Raw genomic sequence first — 10,948 nt, forward strand, 5'->3', positions numbered from 1 at the left:
CTATGAGCTACCTATCTCATCTGCCTTTGACCACATGTGCTGCTCATGGACTCTAGACCGGGTAGTGAAGGGAGGAGGAGGAGATGAGGCTGCGGACTGTTCCCAGACATTGCTGTTTCCCTTTCTCATTCCTGCAACTCTTTGGACCATCTTTTCCCTGTTTGCCAGTGGCTGTGGAGTAGCCAGGGATGTTCTTCATCAGCTCCAATGGAAAAGGCAAAAGTAAAATCCACTAGAGGCAGTCCCACGCTCTGTCCCTCCACCTTCTACTCTGAGAAGGCTGGAAGAGTTGCCATGGAAAGAAGGAGGACTTAAACGCCAAGGCTTGGATGCACAACTTTAATGAATGTAAGGTAGAAATAGAGGTGGCTCACAGAGAGCACCTGGAGCAGCCACTAAGATGCAATGGAGTTCCTGCGGGGTGACCATCCACCTGCCCTAAAGAGGGAGGGGAGGGCAATACGTCCCCCTAGGCTGGCCTGGGGAGACACAGAGAGTAAAGGAAAGACAAAAAAAAGTAGAAGGGAACAATGGTTCAGGCACTAAATACAATGTCCCAAAGCTCTATCTCCTGCCCAGAACCAGGTTCTGAGGTCTTGGAAGTTCTTGCCTAAAGATGTTGCCAGCAGATTTAGCAGGGACGACATCTGTTGCCACCATAGCAGTTGGTGATGCAGGAGATGTCAAAGCCCCCGGAGCTGATGGGCACTCCACCAGAGCTGAGGATGCTGCCAACAGCAGCGGAGGTGGAGGATCCCACCACGGTGTTCTGTGGGAAGGAGCTGAGGATGGGCCCGGGCAGGGTCACCACGACTGATCTTCTCCCCCCTGCCTTCTCCCAGCAGAAGCAGCTGCCAGCCCTGCGCTCTGACAGCCCCGGTCAGCTGAGACCTCCAGCCAGGAAAGAGCTGGTCTGGAAGCAGGAGGAGAGAAGGAGGAGAAGGATTGGAGGCTTCCCACTCACCTGATTCCTGAGGAGGAGGTGAGAGAAGTGGATGCGAGAGCAGAGACTTGGGCTGCCTTTTATAGCAGTCCTGCACTGCCTCAGGCCCAGTAGCACCTTGGTGGAAGTAATAATTTTGTGACCAGCTCATGGCAAATGTGCACCATCCCAGCTAATGGCAGGGGCTGGTTTCCCGCACTGCAGCCTTTTCATTTCCTGGCTAATTCCGCATGCTTTCCTATGTGAAAATCTTCTGTAAGTGCCAGGATGAGAGCATCAATGATTTCCAGGGCAGAAAGACATCATCATAGGCAGAAGTCTCAGATTAAATGTTTTTGGCATCCCCTGTGGGTAGGTGATGTTTACCTGTGTTATTCCTGTGGTCTTGTCTGTGGCAAAGTTGTCAGGAAATGGGCACCACTCTTGTGCTTCTCTCCCATGTGCCCAAGGACTCTGCTGTGAGGTGACATGCTGCATGTCCACAACAGTGTTCTCAGTTAATGATGTTTCCTGACCTTATTTGAATGTAAAGTTTTTTGTTTTCTCCCTGAAGACATGTGTGAGGACACGTGTGATGGTCTAGGCTTGTAGTAAAATCCTTGGTCAAATTAGGGGTAAGATTATTCTAGGATGTCTTGACAACACCTGAATAACAAGGCAGTCATTGATCACAACCTGTGTGAGTTCATGAGAGGAAAGTCCTGCTTGTCAAACCTAATTTCCTTTTACAACAAGGTAACCCACCTAGCTGATGAGGGGTAGCTAATTGACGCAATCTTTTTTGCATTTCTCTAAAGTGTTTGATACCATCTCTCAGAGGATCCTTATGGACAAAATGTCCAGGACAAAACTGGATTAATACATTGTGTGATGCGTGAGCAACTGTCTCTTGGGTCAGGCACAAAGGGTGACAGTGATAGGGTGACATCAGACTGGCAACTGGTCTCCAATGAGGTTCCTCGGTTTTAGGGTCAATCCTCTTCAACATCTTCATGAGCAACTTGGAGGCAGGACTCAAACAAATACTAAGTAAGTTCGCACATGGTACAAAACTGGGAGGAGCTGTCAACTCCCTCAAAGGCAGAGATGCTCTGCAAAGAGACCTCAACAAATTAGAGGGCTGGGCAATCACCAACCATTTGAAGTTCCACAAGGGCAAGTGCCCATTTCTGCACCTGGGATGGCACAACCCTGCACGTACAGGCAGACTGGGCAACGAGAGCCTGGAAAGCAGTGCCATGGAAAGGGACCTGGAGGTCCTGGTTGATGGCAAGCTGGATATGAGTCAGCAGTGCCCTGGCAGCCAGGAGGGCCAACAGTGTCCTGGGGGGCATCAGGCCCAGCATCACCAGCCAAGCAAGGGAGGGGACTGTCCCACTCTGCTCTGCACTGGGGTGGCCTCACCTCGAGTCCCGGATGTAGTTGTGGGCATCACAACTTAAAAGAAGATATTAAGCTGTTGGAGAGTGTGCAAAGGAGGGACAAGAAGGTGGTGAAAGGTCTGGAAGGGAAGCCTTATGAGGAGTCACTGAGGTCACTTGGTTTGTTCAGTCTGGATGAGGGGAGGCTGGCAGGAGACCTTATCGCAATTTACAACTTGTGGAGGGGCAGACACTGATCTCGTCTCTCTGGCAACTAGGGACAGGACTCAAGGCAAAGGCACAAAGTTGTGTCAGGGGAGGTTTAGGTTGGCTTCTAGGAAAAGGTTCTTCTCTCAGAGGGTGGTGAGGCACGGAACAGGCTCCCAGGGAATGGTCACAAGCCCCAAGGCTGCCAGAGCTCAAGGAGCATTTGGACAACATTCTCAGGCACAAAATGGGATTGTTGGAGTGTCTGTGCAGGGCCAGGTGTTGGGACTTTGAGCAGCTGCTCTCACCCTGTTGCGTGTGTCAAAGAAAAGCAGAGAGCTGGGGAACTTGTGCTATGAGGGAAGACTGAAGGAGTGTGGCTGTTTCTCCCTGGAGAACAGGACGCTTGGGGAGGACCTCATCACAGTATTTTAGTAATTAAATGGGATCTGCCAAGAGCACCGAGACTTTCTCAGCACAAGGACCCACAAAGAGGGGCTGACCATGAAGAGGAACTGGGGATGATTTGGGTGCTGGCAACTGAGACCAGTGCTTGGGTCTCAGCAGGAGCAGGTGAAGCCTTGGTTTCTGGACATAGCAAGATGTGCACAGGGGCCAGTAAGATGGAGAAAGATCATGTCTCTGCCCTGAACTGAGGGCAGGAGGAGCATGTGTGGAACCTCACAGACTTCATGGGACACTGTACCTGAGCTTTTATTCTGAGAGCAGCAGTGCTGATAAATAACATAGAGAATAAGCAATTTTTAGTTCTCCTGAAGTTGCTTAATAGAGCTTAGATTAAATGGCAAAAAAAGATAAAATGATGTAAAGATATGAACTCAGGATGATAAACATGGCTGCAACCAGTGGAGAATCAGATAAAAAGAACTACAGTGTTTTTTGCAAGTCATGGGTTGTTTGCAAGTCATGTAAGAAAGAAGCAACAGTGCATGCCCAAAGAAAAAATTCAAGGAAAAGTGACATTTAATATCAAAGCATTCAGTGAATATGACCATCAGAAACATCTTTTTATGACTCTCCAGGATCATAAAAGGACTTCCAGTAGGAGGTGGATGCATGCAAATCAGTTCTAGGAAAGTGATCTTTATGAATTAGATAGGAAGCACATTTTAATGAATATGAATGATTATGATGGATAAATACCTTGTTGTAATACCTCATGATACACACAGAATAAGGAGATATCATCTGTGTGTCCTGTGCAGATAAAGAATGCCTGCTTTCTAATGCTTCAAATTGTGTTAGGAAGTTTATTCCTGCCAATTTAGGTATCAGTGCCTTGAACAGATCCTTTTCTGCATGCAGGAGACCATGGATACCTGGGGGATGACACGGAGTAGATCATTATGCAAGGCTGAAGGCAAAGGTCTAAGAAGGAATTTTCACCTAAAACTGAAAAGCATCCCTGAATTTTGGCATTATAAACCACAAGGCATTTACACAGGAAAGATGGACACATGACCAAAGCCAAGAGCACCTTTTGGAGGTCTTGGTTTCACAGGAACAGGGACTCCATTGCATAGCAGGAGCACGCTTGATACCAATTCCAACTTGTGAAATATCTGAGAACTGAATAAAACAGCTGGGCCCTGCCATGCGCTAAAGGAGGTATGAGATACATATCTGTGCCTGTGTGCTGGCCATGGACACCCGGTAACCGAGCAGAGAAGGAAGAGATGAAGCTGTGGGCTGTTCCCAGGCACTGTTGTTCTCTATCTCCACTGCCAGTATATTTTGGATCAGTGGTCTGATTGCCATTGGCTGTAGAGTACCAGGAGATGTCATCATCAGCTCCAAGGGAAAGGGCACAAAGTAAAATCCACTGCAGGGACTCCCACCCTCTTCTTCCTCTATCTTTTTCCCTGAGAAGACTGGAATAGTTCCCACAGGGAGTATCAGTGGCAACCACCAGGATGCAGTGGAGATCCTGCAGGGTGTCCGTCAGCCTCTCCTGTGGAAGGAGGGAGGGCAACATGTCCCCACTAGACTGGCCTGGGCAGATAAAGACAACAAAAGAAAGAGAAAAGTGGAGGAAGGAAATAGCAACTGAAGCTCTGTCATGAGCCCAAACAATGGAGACCTTGGGCATGCAGGTGAGAAGCACAAGAATGGTGCCTCTTTCCTGACAACTTTGCCATAAACAAATCTGCAGGCATGACACAGGTTCACATCACCTGCCCACAGGGGATGCCGCCAGCCCTTGATCTGAGCATTGTGCCTGTGCTGACGTTTTTCTGCCCTGAAGTTCTTGAACCTCTCATCTTGACACTTACAGAAGGTTGCATAGAGGAAAGCACGTGGAATGCACTAGAAAATGAAAAGGCAACAGTTCAGGAAAACAGGACAGCCCCTGCCATTAGCTGGGATAGTTTGCATTTGACATGAACTGGTCACAAAATTATTACTTCCACCAAGGTGCCTCTGGGCCTGAAGCAGTGCAGGACTGCTATAAAAGGCAGCCCAAGTCTCTGCTCCCTCATTCACTTCTCTCACCTCCTCCACAGGAATCAGGTGAGTGTTAAACTTCATCTCCTCTTCCTGCTTACAGCAAGCTCTTTCCTGGCTGGAGGTCTCAGCTGATCGGGGCTGTCAGAGCCCAGGGCTGGCAGCTGCATCTCTGGGGAAAGAGGAAGGGAGTGACGGTCTTGTGCAGAGAGAGGCTGGGACTTGGCTGAGGTGGCTCCTGGGCTTTGAGGTGGGCACTGCAGTGTGGGCCAGGAGGTGCCTTGGCTGCAGGGTGCTTGGGGGCACTGCTGCTTCTCAAGCGTCCTAACATTCTGCTTCTCCCTGCCCTCTGTGCCAGGTGCACCTGTGACCCTGAGCCATGTCCTGCAACCCTTGCTGCCAGCCCTGCGGCCCCTGCCCGCTGGCCACCAGCTGCAATGAGTGCTGTGTCAGGCAGTGCCAGAGCTCCACCGTGGCCATCCAGCCCTCCCCAGTCGTGGTGACCCTGCCCGGGCCCATCCTCAGCTCCCCGGGGTGGGACCCTCCCCCCCCGCTGCCGTCGGCAGCATCCTCAGCTCTGGTGGAGTGCCCATCAACTCTGGTGGCTTTGACCTCTCCTGCATCACCAGCGGCTATGGGGGCAGCAGATGTCGTCCCTGCTAAATCTGCTGGCAACCTCCTTGGGCAAGAACTTCCAAGACCTCAGAACCTGGTTTTGGGCAGGAGATAGAGCTTTGGGACATTGTAATTAGAGTTTCAAGTCATTGTCCCCTTCTTGTCCTCTCTCCTTTTGCTCTTTCTTTTGCTGTCCATGTCTCGTCCATCCAGTCTAGTGGAGACCTGTTGCCCTCCCCTCCCTCTGCAGGCCAGGCAGAGGGACATCCCTACTGCAACTTAGTGGCTGTTCCTGGTGCCCTCTCTGAGCCACTCTGAGTATTTTTTTTCTCTGCACTCAATAAAGCTGTTTTGCATCCATGTATGGGCCTCTGAGTCCTCCTTCGTTGTGTAACAATTCTTCCAGTCTGCTCAGGGAAAATAGCTGGAGGAAGCAAATGCTGGGATTCCCTGCAGTGGATTTTCTTTTGTGCCTTTTCCCTTGGGACTGACAAAGTCATCCCTGGTTGCTCTACAGCCAAAAGCCATCAGGGAGACTAGCTCCAAAGGGTGGCAGGAATGGGGAAGGGAAAAAACCAATTCCTGGGAACAGCGCTCAACCTCATCTCTTCCTTCTCCTCCACTCCCTTACCTGGTCTAGACTCCATGGCTTGCACACAGGAGCACAGGCAGATGAAATGCACTCCCTCAGCACAGGCAGGCAAAACTGCTGTCCAGACACATGAGGCTGAGACAACTGACAAGTTAGGATTGTTATCAGCCATACTCAGGGTACGCAGTGGTAAATGACGTTTGGTTGAGTTTGTGCAAATGATTTATGGCTCCACTATAAATTCACATTTCTTCCACATATGGATGTTATCTGACCATCAATGTCTTCCCTTTTGACCAAACCAGTGCTTAAGAGTATCAGGCAAAGGATGATGGACCCTGGTGAACAAAAGGTCTGCCAGAGACAGCCCACAGATCATGGAGTCATAGAACGGTTTGGGTTAGAATGGATCATACGGATCATGTAATCCCACCCAGCTGCCAAAAGCACAGGTGCCTTTACCTAGACCAGGGTGTTCCAAGCCCCGTAATTTAGAGACTGGAAGGATTGCTGGCTTGAAATACTTCACGTGCTTTTGTGTGGAGGAAGGGGCAGCTTGGGCTCTGCCCTGGTGAGGCGATGTCCTCCTCCATACACCCCATTTCCCGGACCTGTATCCCAAACCTTCAGTGGCCACTAATCCCTGGAAAACCAGAGGCAATGCTCCACACCCCACCCCTGCACCCCAGTCTAGCCCCAGAGTGGCCAGATGGCTGGACATCCCACCAGGACCCAGAAAAGTCAAAGGGTATTTAACCTGAAACACAAGGTAAGCATATGCCTTGACCCTACTGGCACCAGAACTGCGGGAAAAACAAAAACCTCCAACAACATTTTTAGTGTTAGAGAATCAAGGCATTACTTTATTCTGGCCAGGATGTTGTTCTGGCCAGGATGTGCAACAGAAATCATTTCATCCACACATAGCCCAGGTGTGCAAAGAGAATCATTCCTTGACACATGAATTTTACTAGATTTTTCACATACTTATACAGTCAAAACCCATAGAAATTCATTGGTTCAATGTTCATTAGTCCCAAGTTACACAGTTCTTAGTATTTGGTTTCCTACTGGTTACAGATTTCTTCACCTCCGATGCTAATTTGGTTCTCTTATCAGTTTTTTCTGGACCAGATGTCTTTAACCATGCCAGGGGTGATGTTTGGAGTTGATAGTTCGTTAATGGCCATTGATGGTCGTTATCTTTTGTGTATCTTCTGTGCTACTCCCAGTCTGTTGACATGTTAAGCTCACCCTGAGTGATGAAACAGCCCTTTGAAAAGAAACTTCAATTCCCTTCCCTCGGGGCAAAGCTGAACAAGACTGACTAAAATTACAAAAAAATTTTAAACTTGGTATCATCTCCAACACTACCTCTTCTTGGAATTTGTGTAAGCTGAACACTATTGGAACCAGGAATGGTAGTTGTGTTTGTTCTTTTCTATTTCTTTTCTGTCTTTCTCTCTTTCCCCTTCTTCTTCTAATTCCCCTTCTCAGAATTTTGAGTAACTTAAAATTGGACGGGCTTAGAATCTGTTAAATTGAATGGATTAAGTTAATGCTTTGATAAGTGTTATGTATTGATTGGATGCTGCTTGAAACCTTTTGCCAAAGTTATTTGATTTTCTAAAGTTGCCAGTACAGAGTTTTTTTTTTGTTTTTGTGACCTCTTGAGGATATCTTCTTGGTATTTCTCCCTTGTGTCTAACTCAGAGTACATGAAAAACTAAAGCCCTTTTAAGTGTCACACTGAACGAGATTTTGGGGGCCTTACATTTTAATTGGCACAGCAAGCAGACTACTCGTGAGCTGATGAAGAGGTATTTTATACGGACATAACTGCTCATTGCAGAAAAAAGGAGAAATTAATTTTTCCTTGAAACTGATATTCTCCAGCAAAAAAATAATGGAATCCTGGGTAAAAACTGATCTGACCTGTTCTCCACTGATAGAATTACTAAAAATGTACAAAGCTTGTCCAGCCTGGTAAAGAGGTATGTGGGCTGAGAAAAACTGGCAAAATCTGCAGCTAGTTGCAGAGAAAACCTGAACTTTGGCAAAAGACAGGGGAAAAAAACCCCAGCAAGGGAAAAGGTCTAGTATCCATATGGGTGGAGGCTGAACTCAAAAGGGAAAATGTTGTGGAGCAACAACAGAAAGACCTGATTCAGTTGGGAACTGCCTTGGAGGCTGAAGCAATAGCCCACCTCAGGGAAGATAGAGAACAGAATGCCCAGAAGAAGCTAGCCCAAAATCTGAAAAACCAGTTAAACAAACTTGTCCAGTGCCAAAGATCTTTGGAGTTGCAAATTAACGCTGCTGGGGGAGGTGTGGAGAATGAACTAGAGATTTTCAGCCCTGAGGAAAAAAGGTGGACCACCTTGAACATGATGTCACAATCCTCAGCCCTTGTGAGTTTAATGAAGCAAAGCTAAACCCTCCCTGCACCCTAAACTCTGTCCACCGGTAAAAATTGAGGAGGCAGAGAGGGAGGCAGGACTCCCTGAGTATGATGTCACCTCCCTCCATTTCCCAGCAGAGGGATTTGAGTCAGCAAAGTCAATGCTCCTTCACTTCCCTTCATCCGAAGCTCTGCCTGCTTGTAAAGACAAAATTCACTTATCAGGAGGCAGAGACCACAATAATATTATCTCACACTGCAACAGAATTGGTTATGTTACAAGGGAAAATCAGTAATTGTGCCAAAGAAAATGGAATGGAGAATGTTTGGAAAATTCACTAATGGGGGTTGTCTTGGTTTAAGATAATTTAAAGAGCTGGGCACTCTAAAATGAGTAATCTTCCCTTAATTCTAACCAATCCCTTTCCACCAATAAAGAACAAAATACGAGTAGATATAAGTGAAAAAATAACAGTTTACTAACGAATGGAACAGCAACAGGCAAAAAATAACAGTAAATTACTGCTAGATACAAAATTGCTGAACCTCACAAAACCCATTGGAACAAAGAGAGACACAAAATGCCAGAAATATCCTTCCCAAGGTGGTGCCTGGCATGCATGGCTTGAAGGACAAGGGGAAGACGACATCACACTATTTCCTTCCAAGATGGTGCCCTCTGGGTGACCATGTGGTTCTGGGAACAAAAGGGACAAGATAATGGTAAACCCTACTGGGAAAGGCAGAAGCCCATGGAGCAGTTTTAGTGGCAGATGAAGAGTTGCCAGCTCATGTGGGGTCCGCATCGCTGCCACTTCCCCCTGCCATTCATGGGGCTCCCCTGGTGCTGCTGCTGTGCTCTGCACTGTGGCTGTGGTAGAGGGGAAAGGACAGGTCTGTCCACACCAGCACAGGGTGATCTGACCCCAGGAAAGTGCTTGCATTTTTGCTGCTTGCAAAGTTTTCAAAGTTCATTTCAAAACAGTTTCTAATTGGGAAATGCAGTCTTTACAAGTGGCTACAGTTGTAAACCCAAAGCAACCGCCTTCAAAGCCAAAATCCTACCTTCAGCAAAAGCTGCCATGAAAGAGAAAGAGTCTCTGTTTCTGTATTCTTCTATCCTGGAGTGGGGGCTGATCCATGTGGACCAGCTTGATGGAGCAGGGCCGCCTGCTGTGACAGGCAGCACCTGTGGGATTCACCTCCAGGCAGCTCAAAACTCCTACCTACAACCTCTCTGAGACAAGGGAAAAAAACTGCAAAGATAACCCAAAAATGGAGAAGCCTCTGCCCAAGCAAGACCAAGAGCCCAGCCAGGCTGTAGCCCATGGGGGTGTTCAGTTCAGAGGAATGGGGACTGCACTGTGTAGCCTGAATATGGCAGATATTGATACCAACTTGTGATTCACCTCAGCCTTGCATGTCTGGAAGGCAGCTGGGCCTTGCCAGGTAATGAAGGAGCGTAGGGGGTGCGTAGCTCATTTCTTTGACCATCTGTGCTGACCACGGACTGTAGACCAGGCAATGGAGGGGAGGAGAAGGCAGAGGTGAGGATGTGGGTTGATCCCAGGACTTGTTTCCCATCCCTATTTGCTTCCACCCTTCAAAGCCAGTGTCTCCCTGAAGACCATTCTCTGCAGAGTAGCCAGGGAAGATTTTGACAGCTCCAAAAGAAAAGCCATGAAGTAAAATTCACTACAGGGAGTCCCAACGTGCTTTCTCCAACTTTTTCCTTGAGTAGACTGGAAGAGTCGCTGTGGAAAGAAGGAGGATTCAGAGGCCATGGCTTGGTTGCAAAACACTTTTATTGAGTCTAAAGAAGAAAAGGAGGTGGCTCACAGAGAGCACCTGGAAGAGGCACTAAGATGCAGTGGAGCTCCTGCAAGATGTCCATCTGCCCACCCTAAAGAGGGAGGAAGGGCAACAGGTGCTTCCGGGTTGGTTTGGGGAGACACAGACAGCAAAAGAAAGAGATAAAGAGGAGACAGAAGAAGGGGACAATGGCTTGAAACTCTAATTACAATGTCCCGAAGCTCTATCTCCTGGCCACAACCAGGTTCTGAGATCTTGGAGGTTCTTGCCCAAGGACGTTGCCAGCAGATTTAGCAGGGACGACATCTGCTGCCACCATAGCAGTTGGTGATGCAGGAGATGTCAAAGCCCCCGGAGCTGATGGGCACTCCACCAGAGCTGAGGATGCTGCCAACAGCAGCGGAGGTGGAGGATCCCACCACGGTGTTCTGTGGGAAGGAGCTGAGGATGGGCCCGGGCAGGGTCACCAGCACAGCAGGCGGCTCAATGACGACGGTGGAGCTCTGGCACTGCCTGACACAGCACTCATTGCAGCTGTTGGCCACACGGCG

The 10,948-nt window shown here is 48.4% G+C and overlaps 2 long non-coding RNA genes across 2 annotated transcripts in view; both read left to right on the plus strand.

The window, feature by feature from the left end:
* Positions 1–309: 309 nt before the first annotated feature.
* LOC108445877 overlaps positions 310–10,948 on the plus strand; it is a 22,530-nt gene continuing 11,891 nt past the window's right edge. The window contains exon 1 of the long non-coding RNA XR_001860908.1: positions 310–593. This is a non-coding gene — a long non-coding RNA (uncharacterized LOC108445877). The remainder of the gene's footprint in view (positions 594–10,948) is intronic.
* On the plus strand, positions 703–9,921 carry LOC108445885. The gene is made up of 3 exons (XR_001860909.1): positions 703–803; positions 2,309–2,314; positions 9,910–9,921. It is a non-coding gene; the product is annotated as an uncharacterized LOC108445885 (long non-coding RNA).

Source organism: Corvus brachyrhynchos, unplaced genomic scaffold (assembly GCF_000691975.1).
Source record: "Corvus brachyrhynchos isolate BGI_N302 unplaced genomic scaffold, ASM69197v1 scaffold861, whole genome shotgun sequence".
NCBI classification, from domain to species: Eukaryota; Metazoa; Chordata; class Aves; order Passeriformes; family Corvidae; genus Corvus; species Corvus brachyrhynchos.